Genomic DNA, 27,115 nt, shown 5'->3' with positions numbered 1-27,115 from the left:
GCCCAGCCACTAGCCTTTACAAACGGGCGAGCAGAAGCGGGTGGAGTAAACCGGAATGCGACGTAGACAAACGGACGACAGTACCTGTGCGAAAATATGATTCAATATTGAAAGCTCTTTCGTCACTGGAAAACGCGAACATATTTCTGGAACGTACTATACTCACTAACTCAGTACTCTTTACTTGGACTGCATACGGTGCCTTGGTTCTGTGTGGAGGAAGGTTGGAAGTTTACTGGTAGAAGGGGTGGTAGTGAAGTACATTCAAAAACTCAGGTACAATAAAAATTGAAGTAATGTACAAAACAGAAGCAGGAAAATTAATCGTCTTGATCTGAATCTTCCACTATATGTTCAAAATGTGGAGTAATGTCAGCTATACGCAGCTATGCCGAAAGATTATCTACAAGAAAGGATCATGCTTTTCAATTTAACAGCGTTCATTCCAGAAAAGAAATGTTCACAAACATATGTGGAGCTAAATATTGCTGTAAAAGCGGCAGAAAAATCTCTAAGGCATACCTGCACTCAACGAGCGCGCGCGCTCCTTCGGAATGGGAGAGCCGTGTTTACCGCTCGCCGAAACGGAGAGGAAGATACGTCAGAATGACATAGACTTGCTATAGGTAGAAGAGAGGGAAACGACCACTCAGCTATCTAGTGGAGTCCACTCCTGTGGAGTAACGGTCAGCGCGTCTGGCCGCGAAACCAGGTGGCCCGGGTTCGAATCTCGGTCGGGGCAAGTTACTTGGTTGAGGTTTTTTCGGGGTTTTCCCTCAACCCAATGCTAGTAAATGCTGGGTAACTTTCGGTGCTGGACTCCGGACTCATTTCACCGGCATTATCACCTTTATTTCATTCAGACGCTAAATAACCTAGATGTTGATACAGCGTCGTAAAATAACCCAATCCATACTATCTAGTGGAGTGCAGTGTGTATTCTCAGTAACTGTTTCACGTTGCTTACCTACTGCTACAGTACAGTATGGAGGAATCTAAAAGACGGAAATGTGATCATAAGGCAAATTCTTTCAATGTTGCATGGGAAAATGGTTATTTTTTCATAGCTGCTGGAGTAAATAATCAGTGCCTTAACTGCCACAACATTTTGAAAGGTAGAAAGAAACATAACATAAAACGTCATAATGAGTCCAGACATAAAGATACTTACGATTGTTTTTTTGCTGAATATCGCAGTGAAAATGTTCAGAACTTGAAAGCTGCATTATTACCCGAGGTAGGTACAGTCGGTATTTATTTTTTATGAATTTGAAATACATTGTCTTATCAGAGGCACTTTCTTAATTACTTCTATGCCCGAGGTTGCGGGTTCGATTCCGGGCCAGGTCGATTGCATTTAATTGTGCTTAAATGCGATAGGCTCATAACAGTATATTTACTAGCTTGTAAAAGAACTACTACGGGACAAAATTCCGGCACACGGGCGACGCTGATATGACCTCCGCAGTTGCGAGCGTCGTTAAATAGGCCTAAAACATAACATTTAACGATTTACAGTTCGAACTTATTGATCTTCAGTGTGACCTAAGGGCTAAAGATCGTTTGAATAATACTACTAGCCTGGTTGAGTTTTACAAGACTGAACATTAGCAATAATATCCACGACTACACAGGCTGTGAAAATGATGCTATGTTTGGCTCAACATTTATATTTGTGAGCAACTGTTTTCTATAATCAACTTTAATAAAGGGAGACATCGAACATTTGTAACTGATGTTTCATTACGATCAGTAGGCTACTGTTCCTTTCAGCTGCCAACAGCATAAAACCTCGTTTTCATGTACTGATAAATAAAATTCTAACAAAATTATATTGTACATTTAAGTAGCTATAGAATTTCTATTACTTCTGTAAAATAAATATTTCTTTATTAATTAATAATAATCCAAGATAGTTTTGCAAAAACTGAACGGGAATTCATTTCATAAACACTCATAATAGTACTTCATTTTGTGTATGTTTTGTACGAGATCACACCTTCTTGCAGTCCACCCTTATACAGAGCGCAGCTATTACAGGTACTCACCTTAATATTCGGCCAGACTTTAAATTTCATTATTTTCGAACTTAAGTCAGGTAGTAAGTGCAAAAAACTTAAAAAGTATAATTAATAAATTCAAGCAAACGATAGAAGAAAATTGAGCAAAAACTTATTGATTCAGAATTAATATATACCATATAATATGTACTTTTGAATATAAAAAGCAAAAAATTGTATACACTTTAATACACAGTGAATAAAAACGTCCTTATTTCATTATTCTTTTCTGTTCCTAAGCCAAATATGGAACAATTACCGTATGCCTCGCCGCTGAAAAACATTAATTACTGATAAATGCGAAAGAACGCGCAAACTTTAAAACAGGGATTCAACACTCTAAATTATGGTTTATTGAATGGTAAAAGAATTGTTGTAACCGGTCGTGACCGACTATACTAAAACTCACATTATATGTGGAGAACTTTAAAATAATATTATTTTCAATTGTAATGTTTAAACCCTTCTGTGAGAAGATTAATACTTTACAAACTTGTAATTGAAGTTACATTAGTAAGAACGTACCTATCTGAAGAGATTCCATGTCTCACAACACAGTAAGTCACTTACAGTAGGCTCTTCTTCACCCACATAATAAGCCTCTCTGTCTACGGCTGAACAGGAGCGAGAAGTTTTAGGGAGAACTCCTTGTTCATACCGTTCTAAATATAGCTTGCCGCTGATAAAACAGTAAAAACAATTTCTCAAAGCATTCTTCAAATGTTTTTTTTTAGTTGGTTATTTAACGACGCTGTATCAACTACTAGGTTATTTAGCGTCGATAATATTGGTGATAGCGAGATGATATTTGGCGAGATGAGGCCGAGGATTCGCCATAGATTACCTTGCATTCACATTACGGTTGGGGAAAACCTCGGAAAAAACCCAACCAGGTAATCAGCCCAAGCGGGGATCGAACCCGCGCCCGAACGCAACTTCAGACCGGCAGGCAAGCGCCTTTAACCGACTGAGCCACGCCGGTGGCTTCTTCAAATGTTAAAGAATATCATATTCACCTATGCGTAACTAAAGAAGTCGAAATTTGATTTTTATCCACCTAAATCGGGACAATTGCACACTGTGTAGCGTGTAGAACTGAATGTCTAGCGTCAGTTGTTCCAATAATGATATCAGGTGCCAGTATTATGATGCAGAAACGGGTCCTTGAGAGCAGTATTTTCGAAAACGACGAAATCTCAAAGTGTATTTCTTCTTCCGTTCCATCGCAGAGAGGTGAGAACAATTTGAAGAGAGACGATTAGACCTTGTTTGTGTCCTTTTGTCCGAGGTTGTAAAGAGCTCCACTCCTGCGGTTGAGCAGTTATTCACGTCCCCGGGCACAGAGACGATCCGCCTCCACGGAGCGTGATGATGGAGTTCAACTCATATCACCCAAAAGTGGCACTTCCGCCTCTCAGCGAGCAGCCTGAGGGTCATTGTTCCATCAGTTGTTAAAGAAGTACAAACCTCGCCGTGGAGTTCCACGACCCATTGTGTTCAACACTGTTGTGTACCCTCCGATTTTCCTCGTCAGCCACAAAGCATGAGGCAGAATATAATCAATGACGTCAGACAGGGCATAATACGTTTATGCTAAATGCACGATTACACAAATCGGAATTTACGGTTCAGCTAGCATATCATTGTTAAAATACACGGTCGTTCAAAAGTAACGAACATTTGAAACTTCTCTAATTTTCTTATGAAACTAACGCCTGGTTGAGGTTTTTTCCGGGATTTTCCCTCAACCCAATACGAGCAAATGCTGGGTAACTTTCGGTGCTGGACCCCGGACTCATTTCACCGGCATTATCACCTTCATTTCATTCAGACGCTAAATAACCTAGATGTTGATATAGCGTCGTAAAATAACCCAATCTATACTAATAATAAATCTATAGCCAAACTTTTCCTGGTAATTTTCGATTTTCCAAAAATAATTGGTGTTAACATGTATAAATAACCATCCTGAAAACAAAAACCGCTTTTTGGAAATTTTTGTTTGTATGTCTGTCTGTCTGTCTGGATCTTTGTTACCTTTTCACGCGATAATGGCTGAACCGATTTATATGAAAATTTGAATATAAATTAAGTTCGTTGTAACTTAGATTTTAGGCTATATGGCACTTAAAATACTTTATTTAAAAGGGGGACATAAGGAGGCCTGAATTAAATAAATCGAAATATCTCGCTTATTATTGATTTTCATGAAAAATGTTACATAACAAAAGTTTCTTTAAAAATAATTTCCTATACGTTTTATTCTATACAACATTTTGATAGGACTGATATTTAGTAAGATAAATGAGTTTTAAAATTACAATAACAACGCCATCTAGGGCTCTGTACTCAAAAACAAATGACTTCGTCTATAAGGGGCCTTGGATAGCGACAATTTAAAGCTATTAAACATATCCTACAGAGAATGTATCTGTGTTTGTATGAAGTAATATCGGAAGCTAATTAATTGTTTAATTATTATTTCACCATTGGAAAGTGTAGATGGACATAATTCTACAATGTTATTACAGTAACTTCTGAAACATAGCAAGTAATATAAAGTATACACATTAAAACTGAATGATGTCAATCTTCATTAAAATATGGTTGCATGTAATAACAATTAAGAAACATGTTAGAGGAATTGTCATTGCACCAAATGATTGCTCTCTGGACCAAAATGACCGCATTTTAATTATTTGAATACAATTTAAATTCGGTAACATATTAAACGTTTTATCCTTCTATCAAACACGAATTTCCCTGGATCAAATGTCCTATTTTAATTATGTAATTAATTTACATTTATTTCTAACAGGTGCAGCGGAGCGCACGGGTACGGCTAGTAAAAAAAATAAAAGAACTAAGGCCCGGTTTTATAAATACGGTTAATTTAAAGATTATGTCAAGTTAACCTAACCATGAGTTCAGCTCAACGTGCCGTATTATAGAGTCTCGGTTAAGTTAAACCGTAGTGGAATACGATTGGTATTACTGCTAGGAAAGAAAAGAACATCGCAAATGTTTAATTATATTATTGACTAGCCGTACCCGTGCGCTCCGCTGCACACGTTAGAAATAAATGTAAAGTAATTACATAATTAAAATAGGACGTTTTATCCAGGGAACATTCGTGTTTGAAAGAAGGATAAATCGTTTAATATGTTACTTAATTTAAATTGTATTTAAATAATTAAAATGCGATCATTTTGGTCCAGAGAGCAATCATTTGGTGCAATGACAATTCCTTTAACATGTTTCTTAATTGTTATTACATGCAACCATAGTTTAATGAAGTTTGACATATCATTTAGTTTTAATGTGTATACTTTATATTACTTGTTATGTGTTTCAGAAGTTACTGTAATAACATTGTAGAATTATGTCCATCTAGAGAAACTACACTTTCCAATGGTGAAATAATAATTAAACAATTCATTAGCTTCCGATATTACTTCATACAAACACAAAAAACATTCTCTTAGGCTATGTTTCATAGCTTTCGACTGTTGTTGTCCAAGGCCCCTTATAGACGAAGTCATTTTTTTTATTTCAGGACAGCGCCTTAGATGGCGTTATTTGAATTTTAAAACTCATTTATCTCATTAAATATCAGTCCTATCAAACTTTTGTACGGAATAAACCTTATCGGAAATCATTTTTAAAGAAACTTTTGTTATGTAACATTTTTCATGAAAATCAATATTACGCGAGATATTTCCATTTATTTAATTCAGGCCCCCTTATAAACCCCTTTTATATAATGTATTTTGAATGCCATATAGCCTAAAATCTAAGTTACAACGAACTTAATTTATATTCCAATTTTCATATAAATCGGTTCAGCCATTATCGCGTGAAAAGGTAACAAACATCTAGACAGACAGACAGACAGACAGACATAAAAACAAAAACTTCAGAAAAGCGAGTTTTGGTTTCGGGATGGTTAATTGAGGGGCTGGGTGCAAGAAGGGCATTTTAGAGGATGTGTCCTTATTTAGTAAAACGCTGTATTGTATTCTCTGGTCTGTTATACATATGATCGCCTAGTTGTAGCTCAATGCTGTAATCATAGAGGTCAGGAGTACCCAAAATGTAACATTATTACGATTTGAATTTTCAACATTAATTTTCTCAAAACTTGCATTTGAGAGAAGTGCCTTTCTTGCACACAACCCCTCAATTATACATGTTAACACCAATTATTTTTGGAAAATCGAAAATTACCAGAAAAATTTTGGCTACAGATTTATTATTAGTATAGATTTAAAATAGGCGACGCTCGTGGAGAATCTTCATTAAGAAACATTTTTGTTCTTCAATATCAGAGAGAGTATCATAAAAAAACTCCAAAGAGGAGCAATACCGCGTACTTCAGAATACTTGTCAGATTTAACCTCAAATAGTTTCTTAACGCTGACTACCAACGTTATACACCCAAACACAATGCAACCAAACTAAACCTTGCATGACGTAACTGCATACAGAATCAACTGAGTAATGAAGTAATAATATTAGTGTACGTATTTTATGTGTTGTCTATAATATTTACGAAACAGAATTCAGTAAAACAATACAATTATTTTTACGAGTCTAGTAAAATTAGATAATATTATTAAGTGTGTTTATAAATCAGGGCCCATAGTAGGCTAAATCTTACCAGGAGACTGTCTGTCACACACAGTACAATGCACAATAGGTTAATAGTAGATTTACAGACACCTCAGAAATCTTCGTTTTCAGTACCGGTATGTCTACTACCAGAGGAAAAATTGCGCAGGACAACTAGTAACTGATGCAGAGTTTGAACAGAATGTTTTCAAAAATAAAAAAGAAATCATTTATCTTTTTCAAATAATCTTTAAATTAAAACCCTAAAACACATATTTTTTCACTTTCTCATTTCTGTTGCATGTTGTATCCGAGTTTCAATTTTTCGAAACAATGTTAGGACTATAAGCCTAATTCTGAAGGTTAGGACTGTCTGCTTAGAAAGCCTCAATCTGTTTAAAAACTTGTGTTCATTTATGTATATTTCAAAGTGGTGCACTCTATTTCGAAAAATTCTTGGCCGCCGTGGTCGTTCAGTAATATTGATCACTCACATATCGTCACTCATAAGTTCTTGGAAAACATCTGAAATATCCATGTGTATTGCGGGAACCGCCATCTTGCACTGTTGAGCCTTGAACTGCAGTTTCAACGGCAGAGAACTGCCGATCAAGTTAAACTCAAGTTAACTGAAGATGAACTGGTAGTTAAGTTTTATAATATGAAGCAGAACGAAAAACTTCAGTTTAAACTGAACTTAAGGTTTAAATTGGATCGGTGTCGGGTAGAGTTCCAGGGTAGCTCAGTTGGGAGAGCGTTGGTACGTTTAACCAAAGGTCCCGGGTTCGATACCCGGCCCCGGAACAATTTTTCCCTCGAAATTATTCAAATTAACTTTACAGGGAGTTATACCTGGAAGCTTGATTTGCATAATACACGTCATTGTACGTAACAGAAAACCACAATTTAAGTCACACAGAGTTAGTGTGCACTCAATGTTGGTTGCTTGGCAGTTGTCAACCCACTTTGAGGTCTGTGGATATAGAGGGAAAAATTGGATCGGTGTCGGGTAGAGTTCCCGGGTAGCTCAGTTGGGAGAGCGTTGGTACATTTAACTAAAGGTCCCGGGTTCGATACCGTCAGGTTTAAACGGTGTTTATACAGTTTTGTTCATAAAATAATGCGATTCATTTACAAGTAAGAGAATATTTGCACATGTCTTTGTTAAAAATATGTTGGAGTGAAGTTTTGTAGGTCGCACAGGTCTGTGAATATGATGCAGGTTTCAAAGGCTTGGTAGTCCGGGACCGGGGTTTATCGATAGGCTACTCGTCTGAGAATGGGACTTGGTCCTGCCAGGGCTGAGACAGAATGGCCTGCAGTCAGCATTGGGCTGGAACAATAGCGTATATGAGTCAATATGACTTTAAGTGTGTGGATCCATCCCATGTCCATCCCTAAAAAAAAGTCAGCTACTCACCCACCTTGCTTTGTTATGTTCCATTCTGAACTAATTGTAAACGGGGTAAGATGAAGTCGAGAATAGTTTAGGAATCAGTAATATACAGCGTGAATCAAAAGCCCGGAACCACATAAATATCTTCCATATGCTTGATTTTCGATTACTATACAGTAGGTGTTACCAGTATTGTAAGACCAAATGTTGTACCAGTGACACATTCCATTCTAGCCCTCAGCTATCTCAAAAGCTGCCATTTTGAATACAACTTTGAAATTTTAAATGGAAAGAAGGTCATTTAGGTACTCAAAATAATGTGAAATTTTCTGAGGAAAACAATTGTGCAATCCGTTTTGAGATATCTCTAATCTTTTTTTTTATTTTAAAATTTAGGCCGGCCAGAGGCCGTTTGCCAAAGTTATTTTTATTTTCTGTTTTCGTTTTCACTTGTTTCCTTTGTTTTACTTACACGAATACAAACACAACACCCATGCCCGAGGCGGGACTCGAACCCACAACTCGGACCAAGCGATAGAGATATGCCGTGCCCCTACCGCTTGAGCCATCCGGGCCGGCAGCTCTTCAAGTCATTTAAAATAACTGTAATAATGACACAAACAGTTACTGCATCTACAGATTTTTGTAACATGGTACGGTACTAAGGAGGCTTTGGAAAAGGTGTTTTTATGAAATTCTGGTAATTAACTTTTCCTGCTTTACTGTCTGGTTAACCTGTGACAGTTTCAGTGCATTGTTGTGATTATTTGAAGCCTTCCTATAACAAATTTCTTGATTTTCGTGATGAAATTATCGAAAGAGAAAAGAATTGATATCATTCTTCATTTTGGTAGGTTATGCCACATAAATGTTGCAGCAGACTAGACGAACAGTTCCCTGGACATTGGATTGGTCGACGTGGACCAGTGGAATGGCCTGCAAAGTCTCCAGATTTAACGCCTCTTGATTTTTTCTTTTAGGGTTATATACAGAGCTTGGTAGGGTAAAAGAAAATTGATAATGTGGAACATTTAAAGAACCGTATCATTGAAGCCTGTGCTAAAGTCATGCCGGAAATGCTACAAAATGTTCTATCCACAACGTTGTCCAACAACATGTAACATCGCCTGCCTCCGAATTGTAGCGGAGATACCCGATGGGTACTTAGTTTCTAGAGAGCATACATACTAGTGTATAGTTGCACATAATAGAGTAGCCCTATTTAAACAATGTTGGATCAATATGGCCTACATTCTTTAGTGTAAAAAGTAAAAATTAGCGTACGGTATTCTAGTCTATAAAAGATAAAGATAGCCTATTGTGTCCCGTGAAGGACGAAAGCTTCCTACTAGAGGGAAAGTTCTAACTTTTCCAGCGTGGTGAGCTAATCCGCCTTAGAAGTTGCACTTGATTATGTATTGGACTTTATTCTAGTGTACACTTGGTCAAAATGAAAGTGGCCGGCGTCTGAGAGACTAAGTTCGAATCGGGTATTTCTGTGAGCGCTCGGAACAGCCAGGTTTTATTCATAAGATTGCGTATATTCTTCTAGCAGTTATAACGGGGAACGCAACTATTAACCACTAAAATCTTCCGAGAAAATAATTTATGTACGAGATTCAAAACAGACGGAGTGTTTAAACAGTGAATATTGTAAAACAAATACTATATACCAGCGTTTCTCAAACTTTTCTGAAGTGGGGACCACTTTTTTAAGTCAGAACAGTTCCGCGGACCACCTTACTCTTGTTCCCTTCGAAAGAAAATTTATTATTTTTACAGCATATTTTAATACCAGTAGACTATACTTATATTTTAAAATACAATTAATTAATTATAATACTTTTGTAATTATATTTTTTGTAGCCAATCACAAGTAACTTACAACAAATTATGTGCATTGTTGATTCATTGCTTGCCTGTTAGCAGTTAGTTCTTTGAAATCCTTCTTATGGGGTATATTATAGTAGTTATCTATGTCTCTGTAAATAGTGCCCATTATACATAATGGAAAACTGGCTTTGATCCGGATCTTTGAAAAGAAAGGAAGATGATAATACGGTTCATTTAGGCAGTGCTAATAGTTCAGAAGCTGTCTGAAGAAATATATTAATTACAGTGCAATTAAAGAAATATCTAGTCCTGCTAGTAGCTATTCAAAGAAAAATAATATTTTCGTAAATATGACGAGAGTTATTTGGAACTTTGATTTACTTGGTGTGGCAATGATAGTGAACCAAAACCTCGGTGCGTTGTTTGCTACGAAGTACTTTCAAACGAGTGCATAAAACCCGCGAAATTGAAACGGCACTTAGAGACGAAACACGCAAGTGTAAAAAGTAAACTTGTCGGATTTTAAAATAGGCGGAGTCTAAAATTTTTTATATCGTCATCTGGAAAAACAAATAAAAAAATGAACGCAGTAACATGCCCGATTTTCAACAAGTAAAGATGCAATTTGACACGTTCTATTAATGGTGTACGACGTACAGTACGTGTCCATTTCAATGTGCAGACTGGGTGTCGGTAAAACTATTAAGAAAGTCATCAATACATGAAAAGGTTCGGTACTTTGGTCCTCTGTTATGAATTCAGATGGTCCCTGGCTGGGTTACAGGCTCGGCACCAGATATGCTGGGAAAAGATGGCCAGAGACACCACGTCAAGAGTCCTTTAAAGTCCTCTTTTTTGTAGAGAGTAGAGTGGGAAGTGGGTAGACGGGTAGGGTAAGACATTTCATAAAATATAAGTATTGAGAGAAAAAGTGAAAGGCGATTGCCATGTGTCATTTCCAAAGTCTGAGATTTTCAGCTACAGTGTGATACGAAATTGTTTGAATTTTATTTTTTCTTCTGTCTTTTTTGAAGGACCACAAGGACAGAACTCGAGGACCACAGATGGTCGGCGGACCATAGTTTGAGAAACGCTGCTATATACTGTATATCAGGTTCTCAAGTGGACTATGACCATTGCTCGTTAGAATCCCGTTCTTACTGTAGTAGTACTCTTGGCGTAGTGGTAGAGCGATAGCTAAGTCTTCGTGAGGTTGCAAGTTCAGATATTCCTGGAGGTACAGAACTTTTTTTTTGCCTTTTAAATGCATCAGTGAAAATATAACAGAATTTCGTCATTTTTTATCCCTAGAATACTTTTCGCTTTATTATTTTTTTCGTGTTAATGGAAACTTTTGAAGCTAGATGGAAGTAACACTCAAGACGACAATATTAAGGGTTTTCATATTAAAATGCTGTATTAATTATTTTATTAATCCCTGTTGCTTCATACTGTCTCGCCTAAGGAACATTAATTAAATATGTTGACGGTTAAATAATTTGCAATAATTAATTTGCCAGTTGTGGTACAGGGAATATAATTATTATATAATCTAAATCCGTGATCATCAGGGCCTAAATGTAGTAATTGAAACAGAAGAAAAATCAAAAATATATCCTGATTTCCTGGAATTATAACCATAAATTTGCATCACCAATTTTATAATTATCTGTAAGGAATGTTGTACCAGCGTGCCTGAGTAAAACCCAGGAAAGAGGAAAGGATCGTAAGTCTAGGTATTTTTGGCTGCCTTTCACAAATAGTACAAATACCATGATAATTATAACAACTTAATATTAACAAACTGAGAGAGATAAATTAATGTAAAAATACAAAAACAAAGAATTATAGAACTAATAACAATATAAAATAATGAGATAATGAAAGAGAGAAAATTAATGTCTGCCATCAGAATGAATGTAAGAAAGGCAATGTATAACAGAGTAAACTGAACACTCATTGAAAATACAGTCTGAATAGACTCGGCTGTAATAAGACATATAAAGTTGTAGTCTCCAACCTTTAGCTGAATCAAAGTTCGAATTCATGGAAAGCACACGGTAACCAAGTAAGCCGTTATATACATTAATGGCGTAACGACCCCAGAGAACTTCCCTGTAGACTTATGGACGTGGATGATCCCTCGTCGTATAGAATATGAAACCAGGAATGTTGAGAATGAAACAGACCATCCCTCAGTCTGTAAAGCGATGATATCCAAACGATGTTCCACCGATGAATTATACCACACAGACGATAATTGCAGCTATCCAAATCAGCAGGGTCACCTTGACCACCGGAACCACGTAATACGATGAGTTGACTATCTCAGCAGAGACGAGAGACTACCCGTTTCTCTCTCGAAGTCGTAACTGCGTCGAATTATCTCACCAACTGAATATTCGCTCGGTCTCCAAGCCGAGGCCGGCGATGCGTGTCGTTACTCCAATCAGCGGAGGAGAAGATCAGAGTACGTTCAGGAAAAATAAAGTAAACAGTACAGCCACCATAAACAATAAAATTGCCCACAGCATAAACTACATCACAGGAATATTAATTAACATAAGCAAAAATTATTTGACTATGTTACACTAAAACTAGTTGTAAAAAATAAAACAAAGGACAGAACAAAAAATTCTCTACGGAGATTCAAAGCATGCTGTGCAGGTAGCCCAAATCAGCGCCTTATATTATGGAGTTAAGCGGCGCAGGGAGGTTCACGGTTGTGAACTGCGCGCTCTCCTGAAGAGACATAGAAAATCTTAACTGCTCAAGAGGCAGGTCAATTTCATTTTGACCAAGTCTATATAGTGTAAATAATATAAATTTTAAATATTAGCGTAATATTGTTAATGTGGTCCATGTGTTGTTCTGCGTAACTTTACCAAGAATCGCGTGAACTGTCAGTCAAGTACTTCGCTTGCTATATGCTCGCGCGTCGTCCACTACAGTAAAAAGTCCAGCCATAAACAGTCATCTAGCCTCCTGGGACAAAGTTCGGACCCTATGAGTCAGGAATTCGTTCGGTAAATAACAATTCAGAATATGAATAAAATTGTGTTTATGGATTTATTCCACTTCAATTAATAAAGGTTAGAGCAGGCCTGCACAAGGTTTGCGCTCTCCGAGCCGGCTCACAGCTCATGAGCGGAATGCAGATATTAGCTGCGCTCTTTATAAGGGTGGACTGGAAAAAGGGGTTATGTCGAACAAAATGTACACCAAAAGTACTAGTACGAGTGTTCATGAAATTAATTCCATTTCAGTGTTTACAAAACTATCTTGGACTATTGTTAATTAATAAAAACATATTTAATTTACAGAAATAATAGAAATTCTATAGCTACTTAAATGTACAATATCATTTTGTTACATTTTTATTTATCAGTACATGAAAACGGCGTTTTATGCTGTTGGCAGCTGAAAGAAACAGTACTGATCGTAATAAAACATCCGTTACAGATGTTCGAGCCTACCTTTATTAAAGTTGGTTATAGAAAACAGTTGAGCCAAACATAGCAATCATTTTCACAGCCAGCCTGTGTAGTCGTGGATATTATTGCTAATGTTTAGTCTTGTAAAACTCAACCAGGCTAGTAGTATTATTCAAATAATCTTTACCCTTAGGCCACAATGAAGATCAATAAGTTCGAGCTGTAAATCGTTAAATGTTATGTCTTATTTAACAACGCTCGCAACTGCCGAGGTTATATCAGCATCGCCGATGTGCCGGAAATTTGTCCCGCAGGAGTTCTTTTACATGCCAGTAAATCTACTGACATAAGCCTGTCGCATTTAAGCAGAGTTAAATCCAATCCGGTATCGAAACCGCAACCTCGGGCATAGAAGGCGAGCGCTATACCAACTGCGCCAACCAGGCCGACCTGTAAATTGTATGACACTGTTCCAACTGGTGTTGAAGGAATCTATTGTAACTTTAAGCTCCTTTGCAATTAAGGCAAGATCTTGGATTCTAGAATTAAATTAATTTGAATTTCAATTAATATTTGCACACAATCGTTTAACATGGCTTCGTCACGAGCAGTTCTATCTTTGGAAAGTGAGCCATATCACATTCCCGAAACTGACTTACGAAAAGTGGAAGTTTACGACTGAAATCCCGTAATTTATTCAACATATCAACTATGAGCTGGCCTTTTCCCTGAAGAGAGATATTTAAATTGTTGAAGATTAATAAATTCTAACGTACCCTACCTCATGTAATAATGAAACTTTCAACTCCTGAACCATTTTACTGCGATCTTCACCAACAAAACCATCGTATCTGTATGTGTGGACTAGTAATGACGCATTATATTATATTTTTCTCTTTCTTTTAAACTTTTGTGGCAGATTAGTATTGACTCCAGTTACTGTGAAAAAAAAATAAATAAAAATTTTTGCATGCTATATTGAAAGAATTTGCAGTTCATTTTATATTTCAGATGTGTCTAGTAATGTCATAAAATAATGTTATAAATTTTCAATCAAAGACACAACTATCTGCAAATGTTTATTTGCTACATCTCCAATAACCAAAATAGACTTCTATCCCATTTGATCACTAAATAATGTTCATAATTTGTATAAATAAATCATACTTTTATGTTTACAGTATATGAATGATAATTTATACGCACATCACAATCAACCTACAACATCGATTACTGCAAATTTCGGTATGATACACAGTTCTCCAAGACGTGTCTTTTTCTAAACATTGAAGAACTATGACCCAAGATTTTATCCATTTATTCATTTTAACATGATCATAATTTGCATAACATTATCTGCTAAATATGTATTATAATGTAAAATGAGTTATATGTACACACAATTCCAATTTTAATCATATTTGAATTTACACTACATTGAAATTCATCATTTTATCTTATTTCTTGTTACAATTAGTATACATATAACTCATGAAATTTTATCACCATGTATTACACACTGTTCGTATTTGCTTTTTATAAATCTAATTTAATCTAAGTTCAGATCACATAATTTTAATATATCTGATGATGCCCCACAAGGCGAAAACGTTTATATACCTTATGTTCATGTAGCAAATAAACATTTGCAGGTAGTTGTGTCTTTGATTGAAATTTATAACATTATTTTATGATATTGAAAGAATTTGCCTGATGATCACTTTTCCGTCTTTTAGATTGCTCCATTATGTAGCCGTAGATAGGCAAAGTGAAATAGCTACTGATAATACACACTACAGCAGATAGCTGCGTGGACTATCCACTACCTATAGCAGGCGTACGTTATTCCGACGTACCTTTCCGGCGAGCTGTTAGACAGCTCTCCCGCTCTCAAAGAGCGGCCGCGCTCAATGAGCGCCGTTTGTACAGGCCTGGTCTTCAGCTAACAGTGCTTGAAAATATTTGAGTCCACTGAAGACAAACTGAACTTCTTGAATTTGATTGTTTCAGTGACGGGATGTGGTGTTTCCAGTGCAATCCCAAAACAAAGTAACAAAGTGTGGATTGGAAGTGAGCAGATTCTCTCCACGCCAAGAAATTTTAAGGTAAGAAATCAAAACAGTGATAATATTTTCTACAAACAGAGGGGAATTGTGCGCATTGAGTTTGTATACAGTGATTAGACAGTTAATGCTGCCTATTGCCTGTACATTTTAAAACATTTGGTTCAGGGAATTCTTCATACGAGGTCGGGCGATAAATTAATGAGACTGATTTTTTCCCATCTGATGAGGCAACCCTACAGCCTCCTACCAGAGATATGTTTGACCGTGGCCCTTCCTCTACCCGAATTCCAACTGGCACTACCCTGCAATCCGTCAGAGTGGAGTAACAGCTTCATTAGTGAGTTGCGTGTTTGCTCCTCGTCAATACAATGGAATATCATAATTAGGGACCGGATTTTTATGTAATTACATATTATATTCTTTTCAACCTAACCGTATATAAATAACAAATATTTGCGAATCTTGCAATTACCATTAATATATTAAAATTTGATACTACATATTTTTAGATATTTACCCCACATTACATATTAAGGCTTGGTATTACATAAATCAACATATTTAGGGGTTTTATTCATTTTTACTTCTCTAAAAGGAAAAAAAAAAAAAACTTTTGCTGGGGAAGTTTACAATTTGAAATACACAGATTTAAAAAGCCCTTTTACCTACCCAAGAAAGGATATATTTCGGGGCGAAACATAACTTCCTTAGTTCCAGAAAGTAATAGAGGCACTCACCCCATACCGATCACTGTAAATATGAGTGAACGAAAGGCAACGTTTCTCATACAACTATCTTGCATTGTAAAAATCACTCAGAAAGTAGCGTTGCCTTCATGCGGTGGAATGGACGAAGACGACATGATTTGTCTCGAACTATAATTGTTCTGCACACGTCTTAACAAGCCGTTCCCATGCAATTTGCAACCTTTGCCTTTTCCTAATCCTTCCAGGGAAAACCCGTGTCAAGTCTGACATGAGCCGCAATAAAGTAGCCGACTTGAAAAGAAGCTGGAGTAAAGGAACGAACCGGAAAGATGTTGAAAGATTAAAATAAATAGCTTTTCAGGTTATTGCTTGACCACTTTACTTTAAATTTAGTAGACCTATACGTAAATGCGATTTTCCAAGCAATTAGAAAGTATGGGTCTCGGCTGGAACAATCCTGCCCTTCTGAATGAGACAGGAATGTCACTTTTCAAACAACAGTTTGTAAATGCTTATAGTTTGAGGTTTTAGTAGGTACTTTGTTTCGTACAGGGAGCAGCTAAAATGCATGTGTCCCACATCTCCTCATATTTTCTCCTAATCCAGTAGAGCGGAACAGTGCTTGCAATTCTGTTGTGTCATTCATATCATTCAGTTCTCTAGTTTTAGTACTTACAGTACCTATAAAGTGTAAGTGAGTTTATCTACTGCTTTTAACTAACTATAATAGCCCCTGTAACTTCAACCCTAACGACAAAAATAAAATCATGGATTGCGATGGACGAAGCTTTCACTACAGATGGAAAAACAGTAATGTGTCAAGTGTGCGGTAAAAAATTCGGGTGGTCTATGAAATCACAACTGGAGAGTCTTACCTATCTTATACTTGCCAGATATTGATATTAAATATTTTCATGATTTTACATATTTTGGTACATATTCAGCTTATTTTTCTTACATAAATATGTACATATTTCATACCTTGATATTACATAAAAATCCGGTCCCTACTCATAATATCGCGCAGCGGTATGCCATCTTGTTTCGTGGGAAACTCGGTGAAAATTCCAAGAGAACAAACTTTCCTATGGTATAATGTTTCTGAGGCAGAAGCAACGTTGGAGATGAACACCGGAGTGGCTGCCAACAACTGCATTGACAGATGACAACATTGCCAGGATATGTAAATTTGTACGGACAGCCAAAATGATAGCACAGGAATTGAACATGAATCGGGAAGCTGTTCGCCTCATCTCACTGAAGACCTGGGCATGAGAAAAATTTGTGCAGAAATGGTTAAAAAAATCCCACCGGCAACAGCGAGATGAACGAAGAAATGTAGCTGCTGATCTGTCTCAACACTGTCGCAGCCTCCATATTCACCCGGGCTTGCTCCAGGCGATTTCTTCTTATTCTCAAGAGTGAAAGGACTCCATTTTCAAACAAACAGAAGACGTCCAAAAGGCTGTAACCCAGGGATTATACACTGTCTCAAAATATGAGTTTTACAGCTGCTACCAGCAGTGACGGCAACGTTGGAATAAGTGTGTACACGCAGAGGTCTGCATCATACGTTTTCGCTCGAGCGCCAAGTAGTTCATAGCATAATCCGATAGATAGCGCACATGCATGATGGGTAGAATTGTCGAGAGGGATAAATCCTCGAACGGTATAAGCCGAGCGTTAGACATTCGTTCTTGTTACAGTGATGAACTGTGTAGTAACATCATATATGTTTATAATTTCAAAGCTTTGCAGTGTTTAACTAACCTCTCCATAGTACAACTACAAAACTTGCTTTAAAATTTAATATAAATGTTGTAGGTAAATGTTTTTTTTTTTTTTTTTCCACACATGAGTAATTTGTTTTTGCCACATCTGATAGATGTTATTGGATGTAAATGTAATTATTATAAACGGAGAGCACAATCACGATAATGCAAGAACCATATCAAGTTTTCTAGTAGTAGTAGTAATAATAATAATAATAATAATAATAATAATAATAATAATAATAATAATAATAATAATAATAAGGAAAGTGATGGACTAACATACTTACTTACAAATGGTTTTTAAAGAACACAGAGGTTCATTGCCGCCCTTACAGAAGCCCTCATCTGTCGCTATCCTGAGCAAGATTAGTCCAGTCCCTATCAAATCTATTTTAATATTATCCTCCCATCTACGCCTCGGCTTCCTCAAAAGTCTTCTTCCCTCAGTCTTCCAACTATCACTATATGCATTTATGGATTCGCCTATACGTGCTACATGCCCTGTCCATCTCAAACGTCTGATTTTAATGTTCCTAATTATGTCAGGTGAAGAATAGACTACAATGTGTGCAGTTCTGGGTTGTGTAACTTTCTCCATTCTCCTGTAACTTCAGCCTTCTTAGTCTCAAATATTTTCATAATCACCTTATTATCTAACACCCATAATCTCTGTTCCTCTCTCAATGTGAGAGTCCAAGTTTAACATTCATACAGAACAACCGGTAATGTTGTAACTGTTTTGTAAAGTGTAACTTTCAGTTTTTCTTAAAGCAAAAACGTCTGAACCGAATAATAGCAGCCATTTTCCATATTTATTCTGCGTTTAATTTTCTCTCGAGTGACAGAAACTGTCATTATCTTGCAGAAATTAAGCTGTTAAGCAGTTCAGTTTGTTCAACAAGTTACCTGATAGCCTAGCGGCGTTTCTTTTCTACAATACGTCTCAATCGTAAACTAGAGTAATGCCTTTCTCTTTGAGTGAGTTATGATTGAATCATCACTCAAGTCGGACAGTTCAAGGCATTCCTCGCATTCCTAGTCCATTAGCGAGAGCCACGCTGGCGATTGCACGCTACCTGTCAGACGGAGAGGCATGCACAAACAAAATCAGAAGCTTTCGTCTTAGAAGCCAGGTTAAACTCTCCAGGGAGATCGGTCTGTACGTCGAACCTTTTCGGAAGGCGTAACTTCGTTACGGCTTCAAGTTGTGATGCTGCTTCTTGGTTTTAGTTGAAGCTGCTGTTTGTTTTGTGAGTTAAGGTCCCCCCAGGCCCAGCTCAGAGCTAATCAGGGGACCCCAGCCCTCTGCTCTGTATGGTTTTTATGTGAAATACAAACCAAACTGCTTGAATTTACTTGTAATTCCCCTGGTCGAGTTGGTAATTGTTTATAAAGTTTTAACACAACTGTACACTGCTTAAACAGGCCTGTAGACATCGACAGATATTTTCTGGGAAGTTGTATATCTATACTAGGCTTTTTTCAGAATGGAAAAGTTTTCTTGATCGAATCTGCAACTATTTTCTGACCGCACTACACATTTCAGTGGAGTTCATGTACTCGTAGTCTTGGACTCCTGTGGGGAAACTGAATTTGGAGGAGTGGGTGTGTTATCCGTAACTTTGTGACTTTCCAGTTGCGACTTTTGTAACTTCCGGACAACTGTTCTGTTTGAATCAACTACTGTAACAAGCACTTCGGCTCTGGACTCACTGTCTGAATCAACTTCTCTCGGAGTGATCTTTTACGAGAACGTTAATGAACTTTCAAGTTCCATAAGAAAACAAGAAGTACTTTAAAGAATCTAAAGCATAAATTAAATACACTGGTCAACAAAATTAAACACATTTTTTTGTTAAAAGTTAAAGAAAGATTGATTCTTATAGGATTTTTCGTGCTGATTTCAAATATGTTTTTTGAAAATTTTTCTATCACGGAAAATTTTTAAGTGTGAATGAATGAATGAATGAATGAATGAAGGAATGAATGAATGAAGGAATGAATGAATGAATGAAGGAATGAATGAATGAAGGAATGAATGAATGAATGAAGGAATGAATGAATGAAGGAATGAATGAATGAATGAAGGAATGAATGAATGAAGGAATGAATGAATGAATGAAGGCATGAAAGAATGAATGAATGAAGGAAAGAATGAATGAAGGAATGAATGAATGAATGAATGAAGGAATGCATGAATGAAGAAATGAAGGAAAGAATGAAGGAATGAATGAATGAAGGAATGAATGAATGAATGAAGTAATGAATGAATGAAGTAATGAATGAATGAATGAAGGAATGAATGAATGAAGGAATGAATGAATGAATGAATGAAGGAATGAATGCATGAATGAGGAATGAATGAAGGAATGAATGCATGAATGGAGGAATGAATGAATGAATGAAGGAATGAATGAATGAAGGAATGAATGAATGAATGAATGAAGGAATGAATGAAGGAATGAATGAATGAAGGAATGAATGAATGAATGAATGAAGGAATGAATGCATGAATGGAGGAATGAATGAATGAATGCATGAATGGAGGAATGAATGAATGCATGAATGGAGGAATGAATGAATGAATGAAGGAATGAATGAATGAAGGAATGAATGAATGAAGGAATGAAGGAATGAATGAAGGAATGAATGAATGAAGGAATGAATGAATGAAGGAATGAATGAATGAAGGAATGAAGGAATGAATGAATGAAGGAATGAATGAATGAATGAATGAAGGAATGAATGAATGAAGGAAGGAATGAATGAATGAAGGAATGAATGAATGAATGAATGAAGGAATGAATGAATGAAGGAACGAATGAATGAATGAACGAATGAATGAATGAACGAATGAAGGCATGAAAGAATGAATGAATGAATGAAGGAATGAATGAACGAAGGAACGAATGAACGAAGGAACGAATGAATGAATGAATGAATGAATGAATGAAGGAATGAATGAATAAAGGAATGAAGGAATGAATGAATGAAGGAATGAAGGAATGAATGAATGAAGGAATGAAGGAATGAATGAATGAATGAAGGAATGAAGGAATGAAGGAATGAATGAATGAAGGAATGAAGGAATGAATGAATGAAGGAATGAATGAACGAAGGAACGAATGAACGAAGGAACGAATGAATGAATGAATGAATGAAGGAATGAATGAATGAATGAATGAATGAAGGAATGAATGAATGAAGGAATGAATGAATGAAGGAATGAATGAATGAAGGAATGAAGGAATGAATGAATGAAGGAATGAATGAATGAAGGAATGAATGAATGAAGGAATGAAGGAATGAATGAATGAAGGAATGAATGAACGAAGGAACGAATGAACGAAGGAACGAATGAATGAATGAATGAATGAATGAATGAATGAAGGAATGAATGAATGAAGGAATGAAGGAAAGAATGAATGAAGGAATGAATGAATGAAGGAATGAATGAATGAAGGAATGAAGGAATGAATGAATGAAGGAATGAATGAATGAATGAATGAAGGAATGAATGAATGAAGGAAGGAATGAATGAATGAAGGAATGAATGAATGAATGAATGAATGAATGAATGAAGGAATGAATGAATGAAGGAACGAATGAATGAATGAACGAATGGATGAATGAACGAATGAAGGCATGAAAGAATGAATGAATGAATGAAGGAATGGATGAATGAATGAATGAATGAATGAATTAATGAATGAATGAATGAATGAATGAAGGAACGAATGAATGAAGGAACGAATGAATGAATGAACGAATGGATGAATGAACGAATGAAGGCATGAAAGAATGAATGAATGAATGAACGAAGGAACGAATGAACGAAGGAACGAATGAATGAATGAATGAAGGAATGAAGGAATGAAGGAATGAATGAATGAAGGAATGAATGAATGAAGGAATGAATGAATGAAGGAATGAAGGAATGAATGAATGAAGGAATGAATGAATGAAGGAATGAATGAATGAAGGAATGAAGGAATGAATGAATGAATGAATGAATGAATGAATGAATGAATGAATGAAGGAAGGAATGAATGAATGAAGGAATGAATGAATGAATGAATGAATGAATGAATGAATGAATGAAGGAATGAATGAATGAAGGAATGAAGGAATGAATGAATGAAGGAATGAATGAATGAAGGAATGAATGAATGAAGGAATGAATGAATGAAGGAATGAATTAATGAAGGAATGAATGAATGAAGGAACGAAGGAATGAATGAATGAACGAATGAATGAATGAAGGAATGAATGAATGAATGAAGGCATGAAGGAATGAATGAATGAAGGAATGAATGAATGAAGGAATGAATGAATGAAGGAACGAAGGAATGAAGGAACGAAGGAATGAATGAATGAATGAATGAATGAATGAATGAATGCAATAGCCTATAGTGTCCCTTAGAAGGGCTAAGGCCTCCTGCAAGAGGGAAAGCTCAGGCTCCGTGTCGAGCTAGTCCACGTGGGCGGAGTTGTGTACTACACATCGACAATTATGACTAAATATCAACACTTTGTCACTTAATTATAACCAAGATATTCAACACTTTCGTCATTTAGGATTGCACTCATTGCTGTTAGTCTGCTCTGCACGTCAGTTATCACTAGACCGCGGGGGTGCGGGTCCTATACGGCGATTGCAGTTGGCCATGCAGACGGGTATAGAGTATGACGTAAGTCTCTCTCGCCTTTCGCCGTACTGTTCCGTGCATCGAACCCGAAACATTCTGAGTGTGTTTAGCTGTCATACTGAAGAGTTGCGTGTGTGAAATGACACATATTACAATGCCTAAAACATCTCGTTCACGAAGTGCAATACTAAATAATTTAGTGGAAAAATTCGGACGTGATAAATTTAGGCTATTATAGAAGGAGAAGTGTTGTATGTGTCGTGTGTAATTTCAGATTATTACGAACTAAAAAGTACTATTTTGAAAGACACTGTAATAGTAAAACACACAAGGAAAATGTTGAACGCAATTCAAACAAAAACCAATCGAGTTCAAATAGTGGGTCACAATTCAATATAGTTTTATGTAACCTGGTACACACAAACATTCCATTCGGAACTTTGGACGATCCCCACTTTAGATCATTTCTGGTAAAATACACAAGTCAATATATTCTAGAAGCAACAATACGTAAATGATATTTACCAATTTCGTACCAGAATACGATTGCCAAAATTCGAGAAAGCGTGAACGATCAGAAAATATATGGGTTTCAGTTGATGAGTCTACAGACGTCAGTGGTAGATGTGTGGCAAATGTGGTGGTCGGTATACTTTCCGAGAACTGTGTAGGGAAGAAATTTAAGCTAACTTCAGATAAACTGGAAAAGGTAAACCATGCATCTATTATCCACGTTTTTTACAAGGCTGTGCGCCTTTTTATGGCCGGAAAGGATTAGGCCTAAATATAATAAAGTACAGGGTGCGTCAGAAAGAACGGATGGATTTCACATGGCAAGAAAATTGTAAGGATTCATCAAATCAAAAATTTATTGTTATCAACAGATTCATCAATACATACAGTTTATTTATGTAAAACAACATTATCCATATGATGTCCTTGGCTTTCAATACAGGCATCGAGGCGTTTTCTGATGTTTGCCATCACTTTCACAGTCATAGCTGGTGCAATTGCCACGATTTCTCCACGAATCGCCGTCTTCAGTTCGTCCAGTGTATGTGATCGATGTTTACAAACTTACGCCTTCAAATGGTCCCAAAGAAAGAAGTAGCAGGGCGCGACATCATACCGTAACCCAGGACAATCTCAGTGCAATAGCATGTTTGCGGGCTGATCTTTGAGGTGGCCGGAAAACCTAGTGTCTGTCTCCACATTTGCAGGAGTACATGCGCTCCGTGTTCATCCAGGTGATTTCTTCTTTAATGTTGGACCTGTGATACGAAATGAAGCCACCCACAGCAAAATTGTATTCCGAGTTGGAATCCTAGCGTGACATCCGATGTCGAAATGAGTCCTGAGTGGCGATCACAGACTCTTCATTTTTCAAAAAATGTCTCTACGATGGAAGCACGTTGTACGTCAGACCAACACCATGTTCTCAACTGAAACTGCATTCTATGGCTGACCCAACAGTCGTGGTCCCCCTCACTATATCTCTCTCCTCGTTGCGTATCGATAGTTTGAAATCCATCCGTTCTTTCTGACGCACCCTTTACTTCTTTTTGTCACCGATGCAGCTCCATATATTATTAAGGCAGCAAAACAACTTAAAGAGCGGTATTCCAACATGGTGCATTTAACTTGTCTGGCGCACGGACTGCAAAATTCCGTCGACATCGCATCAATTAGATAAGTACGAAATGTATGATTATTGTATGTATGCAATTCATATACTCAAGACTGTACGTCTGAAGCACGCACAGTGAGTTGCTTACCTGAATGTTCAGTACACTCGCCACGGAACGCTCCAGTCATACTTAACTTGAAGGTAAAGGACCCGCACTCCCGCGGTTTAGTTATCACCAGGCTTCGAGACTTTGGACCCGATACAATAAGTTTACTGTGCATGTACTATAGGTTGTTGACTCGCTGCAGGTAGTGAAAGGTAGAGATCTGTTGAGGTAACAACGTTGCTATTTAGAGTAGAGTACGGTAGTGTGGGGAAACACAAACATATGAAAGTAAATATACATTACACAACGACAATGTCAAAATAATGTGGAAAGCATTTATTCTCCTGTCTTTTATAAGCATTTGTGTTTAATTATACACAGTGTTAATGGTGGAAATAAACATGTAGCAATTTTAATTTCTTCATTTATCCTATTGGTCGTCTTTAGGAAGTGCAGTTACAGTACCGAATTGCAATGTACTGCAAGATACATTCTCAGGGTCTCAAACGTAAATCTTTTTCAGTTGTCTACCAAACACAGTTTGTACTGTGAAAAGCTGCGCTCTACGTCGCATGACTTTATACGAGCAAAACGAGAAAACCTAACATCATCAGTCCTTTATTCTCGGGTGACTCTATGTCCACTAATTTGCTGTTTATGTTACACAAAGCTCCATATCCGTTATTTTTACATAAAATTGTTTCCACTTCTGTTTTACCCGTTCAGTAACCGATGTACTTGTGTCTCATTAATTCTCTGACTTTTCTAACCGTGTAATAGTTTCAGACACAGTTAGAAAATAGGTTTGTATGAAAACCAAATTATTCATCAGAACCTTCAAATCCAGAGCGTGTTCCTTTGCGTATTTGTTGGCATTCATTCTACAGTACCCCCATCCACTGTACGCTTTACCACTATACTCAGGACGCCGTTATGCGGATTTCCCTCTGAACTGCTCTATCGGATCCGAAGTCTCGAAGCCTGGTTATCACATTAGAATATTCAGGCTTTGTCATTCAGGTGATTGCAGTTCCTACTCATTGGTCTACGTTTAATTCGCACTAAATTAACATATTAGGATATGTATCGCTTTGTCCTTGTAATGCGTTGTCTCTACTCAACTAGCTGTCGTCCTAGCTCCTTCCATCCCCTCCTACATTGTGCTACTCTGCTCCAGTGTGTTCCGATCTGCTGCCTGAAGGAGTCAGCCCTTCTGATTCTCGGCCTTCCCGGTCTTCTCTTTCCTTGGTACGGGTCCCAAGTAGTTGTTGTTTGCGCCCATCTATTCCCCTGCAGCCTTACCACATGTCCTCCCCATCTCCATTTTATCCTTGCCGCTTTATGAACTATGTTCTTGGAGGATGTGATTTCTTGCAACCTCTTGTTAATCCCGTCCTTCAAAGATATGCCGAGTATTTTCCTCTCCATTCCCCTTTGGCGTACATAATTATATTTATTTATTTATTTATTATTTTGCTAATAAATTTAACATAAAATATAATATATACAGAAAAACCTTTAGCTCGCCCCTGAAAGAGTAGAACTCGTGCTCAGGGGCGGATTCCTGAATTGAAATTAATAATTATACGATACAATTTGTCTTATGTCTACTGTGCAATTATAGTATATAAATTCAAATTTATAATTTTTCAATTTTTATAAAATCCATACATAACTTTTTAAATTTAATACTAGAATTGACAAGATTAGGATATTTAAATATAAATTTGTTATATATTCTTGGGCCTAAATTACTACTATGATTAAATACTGTAACAGTTTTGGTTCAAACAATCTTAAAGAATTCATACCTTTTGTTTCATAACTATGAGAATACAATTCAAAATTATTTCGATTTTTATGTATGAATTTTATTAATACAATATAATAAATTTGTCTTACGTTAAGTACATTAAAGTCTAGAAACAAATTTTGGGATGGAAAATCAATAGGTTTATGAAGACATATTTAAATTATTTTCTTCTGTAATAAATAAAGTGGATTAAAATTGGATTTAAATGAGCTACCCCATCCTATCATTCCATACATAATTACCGATTGAAATAAAGTTAAATATATTGCACGTAACGTAATTCAAATTTTATAGTATTATCTTGTAACATTTTACCTAAATGTGTGTGAAATAGATTTTTGGCTTGGGAAACATCTCTTCGGAGTGTCCAGCAGTAGTCTGCAAGAATATTTGGGCTCCATTTTACCTGGTAGCGCCTTTCCATTTCAGAAAAATCCTGATGAAAATGCTCCCCAAGTTCGTCACTCACTACCCGAAGGTTTAGAGGAAGAAAAATATATGAAAATCCAAGAAATCATTTTGAGAGACATGCTACCAGAGTGCTGCATTGGAGTTAAATCGCTCGCTTGAACTCGGTCGAGTGTCGCACCCTCGAGTGAGATACGGTCGGTCGTGATACGCTCGTAATAAATAGAAGCACAGTACAAGGTCATCTCACAGACATGTCTTATCTTGTATGGAAGGCGACAGATAAGATACACATATGTTTTGCTCACACGGTAAAAATAAGGGTTTATTTTCTGCGTTTATGACAAACGTTTAATGGAACAAAACAGGAACATGAAGTTATAAATAAAATAGTATGAAAAACTTTGATATACAATTATTATTGCTAATTAATAATTATTCAGTATTTGATTTACCACATATATAATATGATAGGGCCATACATAGTGTTCCGCCTATATACTGCGACAATGTAGAAACGTTTTACAAAATATTATTGATATAGCAGGAGATTAATAACAATATTAGTACAGAGATAACGTCACAGAAAATAAAATAAAACGAATAATCATGCTGCATAACTGTTACAGA

The 27,115-nt window shown here is 36.6% G+C and overlaps 1 long non-coding RNA gene across 1 annotated transcript in view; it reads left to right on the top strand.

Annotated features, from left to right (window-relative positions):
* The window catches only part of LOC138704356 (uncharacterized), a 964,225-nt gene that overhangs the window by 418,726 nt on the left and 518,384 nt on the right, over positions 1–27,115 (top strand). The window contains exon 3 of the long non-coding RNA XR_011333333.1: positions 15,345–15,439. This is a non-coding gene — a long non-coding RNA (uncharacterized lncRNA). The remainder of the gene's footprint in view (positions 1–15,344; positions 15,440–27,115) is intronic.

Source organism: Periplaneta americana, chromosome 8 (genome assembly GCF_040183065.1).
Source record: "Periplaneta americana isolate PAMFEO1 chromosome 8, P.americana_PAMFEO1_priV1, whole genome shotgun sequence".
In the NCBI taxonomy this organism is placed as follows: Eukaryota; Metazoa; Arthropoda; class Insecta; order Blattodea; family Blattidae; genus Periplaneta; species Periplaneta americana.
This window is presented reverse-complemented; position numbering and strand designations above follow the sequence as displayed.